The following is a 6,669-nucleotide window of genomic DNA, read 5'->3' on the forward strand; positions in this document are numbered from 1 at the left end:
CTTCCACTCTGTTTGCCCCAGCACTACTACCTAACAGCTCAGAAAAGCATGATTCAGAAAGTCGCTAAATGTTTCGAGTTGCAGGGATGTCACTTTAAGCATCTGATCTGAAGACTACGAATGTTTTTGAAGGACGTACTGTAACTGATAATGTGTTAAAATAATACAACCGGCCACTCATTCTGAGTTTAGTATACATTCTTAACATCTGCACACTGATAAGTTATGTGTTTTTATTTCTGTCCTACGATGCTTCATTTGTTATTAGCCCATTATTACTATTCATAATATTTCCTACATGTCTGCGCAGTAATTGTTATGTTCAACGGTAAAAATAACTGTAGTTGTGGGATTGTATCGTTTAAGAAACAGCATATTGTACAGCCTTATTGCACTCCGTCTTCAGGCTACGAGTGACCTACCGGTACCATCCGACCGCCGTGTCATCCTCAGAGGAGGATGCGGATAGGAGGGGCATGGGGTCAGCATACCACTCTCCCCGTCGTTATGATGGTATTCTTGACCGACGCCGCTACTATTCGGTCGAGTAGCTCCTCAATTGGCCTCACGAATCTGAGTGCACCCCAAAAATGGCAACAGCGCATGGTGGCTGGATGGTCATCCTCCAATTGCCGGCCACGTCCAACAGCGCTTAACTTCGGTGGTCTCACGGGAACCGGTGTATCCACTGCGGCAAGGCTGTTGCCTGGACAGCCTTATTGACAGGTGAAAATTATTTATTGAGAAGAAATTTTGTTGGAGGCATTTTTGTACTTTAAGTATGCAAAGAATAACGCTGTGCCGTTAGAGTGCGTTAGTTCTGGTTCACCCTGTATATTCTGATAAGACACTGCACAGTGCATGGTGGAGCGTACAATGTGATTTTAGTTTGCCTTACATTTACGTATTAAGCGAGGATAAAATGACTGTATACTCGTACGCCTCTGTACGTAACCTAATCTCTTTTATCGTGTTCTCATGATCCTTTGGTGATGTATCCGACTGTGGCAGCATAGTGATCGCACAATCCTCACGGTATACTGTCACCTGAATTTACGCAATAGGGTCGTCTTTATTTGTAGGTTTTCTACTTCCCCCAGCATTTCCGTTAAGATTTTCGTACGGGTTATAACGTCTTGTTATAATAGTAACAGTGCGTCTCCGAATTTTTTCGATGTATCTTGCCATGCTTGTTGATAAGGACTTCACACTGGACCAATACTCTAGAACTGGTCGTACTAGTATCTTGTATACGATTTAAATTGCAGATGCAGTGCTCCATTCTGATACTTGCTAGCAGGTTAAAACTATTTGCGTGAAAGGGACCAAAGCTGGAAAGAGGGGGAGAGATATTGGGAGATCTAAAACTCTGATGGTGGGTCGTGAGACGTACCTCGATTGCTCAATGTTAAGCAATTTGCTCGCGAAAGTCAGGGTTCTATATTCGGGTTCCAGCCCAGCGAATAGTTTTAATCAGCTGTCAGGTTTCAAGCCAGTGCATACTCCGTTCCATAGCGAAAGATTGTTTCTGTCATTTTTTAATTACTTGAAATGTGAAATTAATTTTACAATGCCTTCAATAATTTGATCATGTCCACAACATGAATGCACAGTTTCCACGCAATTTACTATATTTTACGTAAAATGATATAAAATAATGATTTAGAAACCTTATTATAAATTACGCCAGAAGTATGTAACTGATTTAGGAACACCAAAACTACTAACATTCCTCATTAATAGCAGTAATTTATATCATTTCACCTGAAACTATTTAGCAACAAGACTGTAGTGAATCTGAAGAGACCATTTCTGCGTCCGTATGAGCGGAACTGAGCGTTATTGCGCTAATTAGAATATAATAATTACAGTGGAATGCTCTCCAAAAGCTTTGAGATAAACGCAGGAACATGATAGACCTTTGCTCTTAAACTGCGCCCTGGAAAAAGTGGTTAGCAAGTGGAGAAAATCTGACGCGAAGGGCATCAAGTTGGGAAACCTAATAGACAACACTACGTGGACTGACTATCATTAGCAGATGACACTGTATTGATGGCAAACTTACCACGGAATCTCAAATTCTAATGTAAAATTGATTGTATAAGTAGGATAAATAGATTTAAAAGTTTATTTCTCAGACAGAGTTCATAACAACCTCTAAAAATTGTGCACTGAAATTACTCATAAAACAAAATGTATAATGTTAGCTCGTTCAGATATTTAAGTGAGTGGTTCAAATGGCTCTGAGCACTATGGGACTTAACATCTGTGGTCATCAGTCCCCTAGAACTTAGAACTACTTAAACCTAACTGGAATGCAGACGTTTGCCTAGGCCTCTCTATAGGTACGTAATGTTCATTCCTGTTGCGATTGTCTCACTCGCACAGAAAGCTACAGTACTTCGTGCAAACTGGCTGCATACCTGTTAATAGCCCTATTACTTTCATACATTTGTCAGTTATATGTGCAATAGTATACGTAATTGAGCAAAACTCGCATAGTTTCATAAGCCTCTTTCCTCTTAACCGAGTATCCGATTGAAACTGAGGGCTATTTACCACAATTATGAAGGAGAAAAGCCTTTAACTTGATTTCGAGGAAAAAATATAGCCGGCGGCTGTGGTCGAGCGATTCTAGGCGCTTCAGTCCGGAACCGAGCTGCTGCTACGGTCGCAGTTTCGAATCCTGCCTCGGGCATGGATGTGTGTGATGTTCAAATGGCTCTGAGCACTATAGGACTCAACTGCTGTGATCATAAGTCCCCTAGAACTTAGAACTACTTCAACCTAACTAACCTAAGGACAGCACACTACACCCAGCCATCACGAGGCAGAGAAAATCCCTGACCCCGCCGGGAATCGAACCCGGGAACCCGGGCGTGGGAAGCGAGAGATGTGTGTGATGTCCTTAGATTAGTTAGGTGTAAGTGGTTCTAAGTCTAGGGGACTGATGACCTCAGATGTTAAGTCCCATAGAGCTTAGAGCCATTTTTTTAAACAATATAGAGCCTCCACTCCTCACCGCTGTGTACATGATGCAGTGCTCCGAAGAAACTGTTAAGTTAAAACTGTGTGATTTAACTTTCTACTACTGCGTTGCACACGTACTCTGATCTAATGTAGCCGTTGACCTGCTTTTGAATACGGACATTAACTATGAAAATTAATTTCGGAACGTGTGGTGCTTAGTTACTCTAAAATGAACATGATTATCTGTAAATGTGATTGAATACAAGGAATGGAGGAGGAGGAGGAGATTAGTGTTTAACGTCCCGTCGACAACGAGGTCATTAGAGACGGAGCGCAAGCTCGGGTGAGGGAAGGATGGGGAAGGAAATCGGCCGTGCCCTTTCAAAGGAACCATCCCGGCATTTGCCTGAAGCGATTTAGGGAAATCACGGAAAACCTAAATCAGGATGGCCGGAGACGGGATTGAACCGTCGTCCTCCCGAATGCGAGTCCAGTGCGCTAACCACTGCGCCACCTCGCTCGGTGGTACAAGGAATGGCAATCAAATGTACACAGGATGGCTTCGTCATTAATCACAACATAATTGTTGAGTATTGAAACTGCGTCCCGTTAGAAAATATATCAGCTCTTCACACGAAAATGCAAAAGATTACAATTGCTAATTCCACCTCAGAAAGTTCGTTTAGGTCCGACAGTTGTTTCTTATCTTCACCAATAGCTCAGCTCTGCTCTCTCGTGTTCAGTTGTAAAAATACGATGTGCTGCACTGTATGATCCCGAAATAGATCACCGCGCACCTAACTGCCTTATTATTTACTTTAGGCTGCTTTGGCAAATAAGACTTTTGTTATGTTAAAAAGAATACAGATCTTTGCCAATGCATTAGCAGAGACAGTGCAGTAGTGTTACTACTTGCATTAAAACTGCCAGGCGTTGTGGCCGAGCGGTTCTAGGCGCGTCAGTCCGGTTACGCGCTGCTGCTGCGGTCGCAGTTTCGAATCCTGTCTCGGGCATGGATGTGTGTGATGTCCTTAGGTTAGTTAGGTTTAAGTAGTACTAAGTCTAGGGTACTGATGACCTCAGATGTTAAGTCCCATAGTGCGTAGTGCCATCTGTCCCATTTTTTGCATTAAAACTGCGAAGATACCTTTTAGTGAAATATTTGCAAATAAAGAAAAGGTTACTTTAAAATGAAATTATGTTAAGATTCCTATAAGGACACAGAAATGAATCGCAGTAACACGAGTTTGTGGTTTTCCTATGCATTCATACAAACAGTTCTTCAGTTTCAAATTTTCTTTACTTTCGCAGTGACACGTGTTAAACAAAAAGTGGACGGTGACATATAATAATTAAGATTCAGAACACTGTCTCTTGTCTACTCCCAATACCACCTCTAATGGTCGAAGATTAACATATCATTCATGTATCCAGCAACGTGAAGACGCTCATAATAGCCAACATCTAAACACACAGCTGTTTCTCATGATGTGTACATCTTTCGGCTACCGTACACATATTCAGAGGAAGAGAAAAGGATTTGAAATTCACTCTGGTGCTTCCTACATGAAATCACTTAAACACTCTGGGCGAGGAAATTCCAGCCTTGTAATCGCTAAGCCAGTAACTCAGACTGTGCCTTTGACAATTTCAAATCCCTACTGAGGTCATGAAGTTGTCCCTCCGTATTGTGATGAGATGGTGCTGATCTTGGTGATAGATAGTCCGGATCTGGATCAACCCCCTCTCTGATGGTTGTTGCTGCTGTTGTTTCGTTCCCTCTACTGTCGGACAGCATCTCTCCACGTTGTTCATCAATGGGCCAATCACATGGTGGCTTAGGAGGTGGAGAAGCATCATGAGGACCAGGTCGCATGGCTGAGAGCAGGTCTGGATACTGAAGAGCATGTTTCGATTTTGCATAATATCCTTTCACTTTGGTTAACCAAAAATAGCAGTCGGTGGCATAACCCTTCTGTTCGCACCACATCATTGGTACCATAAATGACACTGATGATCGAGAATACTGCGACGACTTTCGCAGGTTACTTGCACATGTGCCACAGCTAAGATATGTAGCAAAAGGCCTATCTTGGTCCCCAACTCTGCAACCAAATTACAGCGCGTATGCCTTCTTAACTACAGGAATAAGGTTATGCCTTTGCTCAAAATGTTCAAATGTGTGTGAAATCTTATGGGACTTAACTGCTAAGGTCATCAGTCCCTAAGCGTACACACTACTTAACCTGAATTATCCTAAGGACACACACGCCCATGCCCGACGGAGGACTCGAACCTCCGCCGGGATATACTTTTGCCTTTTCACTCTATATTCCTCACAAATGTAACAAAACATATTGGAGTTATTTACGCACTGTCTAGATATTTTGTACAGACGTTTCTGAGAAAGTCGGTCAAGAAGGCTAGGAGAGTATTCTTACTAGAAAGAGCAATTAAGCAGTTGTTAGCATCCCACTTAGTAAATGAATCGACTTCATTTACTTCCGGTACGATGGACGTGGAAGAATTATGGGCAAATTTCAGACACATTGTAAATCACGCATAGGACAAGTATGTGCCGAAAAATGGGTTACGGACGTAAAAGACCCACCGTGGTTTAACAGCGCAATTCGGAGAATGCTCAGGAAGCAAACAAAGGCAGTTGCACTCGCGGTACAAGAAAGATCGGGAGAATGAGGACAGGCAAAAGTTAGTAGAGATTCGTGCTGCTGTAAAAAGAGCGATGCGCGAAGCATTCAACCACTACCAACGTCATACCTTAGCAAAAGATCTTGCTGAAAACCCAAGGGAATTCTGGTCTTACGTAAAATCGGTAAGTGGGTCGAAGGCTTCCATCCAATGACTCACTGATCAGTTTGGCCTGGCAACGGAAGACAGCAAAACGAAAGCTGAAATTTTAAATTTAGCATTTGAGAAATCCTTCACTCAGGAGGATCGTACAAACATACCGCCGTTTGAGTCTCGTACAGATTCCCGTATGGAGGACATAGTGATAGACATCCCTGGGATTGTGAAGCAGCTGAATGGGTTGAAAATAAATAAATCGCCAGGTCCTGATGGGATTCCAATTCGGTTTTACAGAGTTCTCTACTGCATTGGCTCCTTACTTAGCTTGCATTTATCGCGAATCTCTTGCCCAACGTAAAGTCCCGAGCGACGGAAAAAAGCGCAGGTGACGCCTGTATATAAGAAGGGTAGAAGGACGGATCCTCAAAATTACAGACCAATATCCTTAACATCGGTTTGTTGCTGGATTATCGAACATATTCTCAGTTCGAATATAATGAATTTCCTTGTGACAGAGAAGTTGCTGTCCATGCATCAGCACGACTTTAGAAAGCATCGCTCCTGCGAAGCATCGCTCCTGCGAAGTATGTGAGTGGCTCGAAGACTTCTTAAGTAATAGAACCCAGTACGTTGTCCTTTCATGGTGAGTGTTCATCGGAGGTGAGGGTATCACCTGGAGAGCCCCAGGGAAGTGTGGTAGGTCCACTGTTGTTTTATATCTACATAAATGATCTTTTGGATAGGGTGGATAGCAATGTGCGGCTGTTTGCTGATGATCCTGTGGTGTACGGGAAGGTGTCGTCGTTGAGTGACTGTAGGAGGATACAAGATTACTTGGACAGGATTTGTGGCCCGCATCTCGTGGTCGTGCGGTAGCGTTCTCGCTTCCCA

The 6,669-nt window shown here is 42.9% G+C and overlaps 1 non-coding gene across 1 annotated transcript; it reads right to left on the bottom strand.

Annotated features, from left to right (window-relative positions):
- Positions 1-3,417: 3,417 nt before the first annotated feature.
- Trnaa-cgc (transfer RNA alanine (anticodon CGC)) lies at positions 3,418-3,490 on the bottom strand. Its single transcript has one exon. It is a non-coding gene; the product is annotated as a tRNA-Ala (tRNA).
- Positions 3,491-6,669: the final 3,179 nt, after the last annotated feature.

The sequence above is a fragment of the Schistocerca cancellata genome, chromosome 3 (genome assembly GCF_023864275.1).
Source record: "Schistocerca cancellata isolate TAMUIC-IGC-003103 chromosome 3, iqSchCanc2.1, whole genome shotgun sequence".
NCBI classification, from domain to species: Eukaryota; Metazoa; Arthropoda; class Insecta; order Orthoptera; family Acrididae; genus Schistocerca; species Schistocerca cancellata.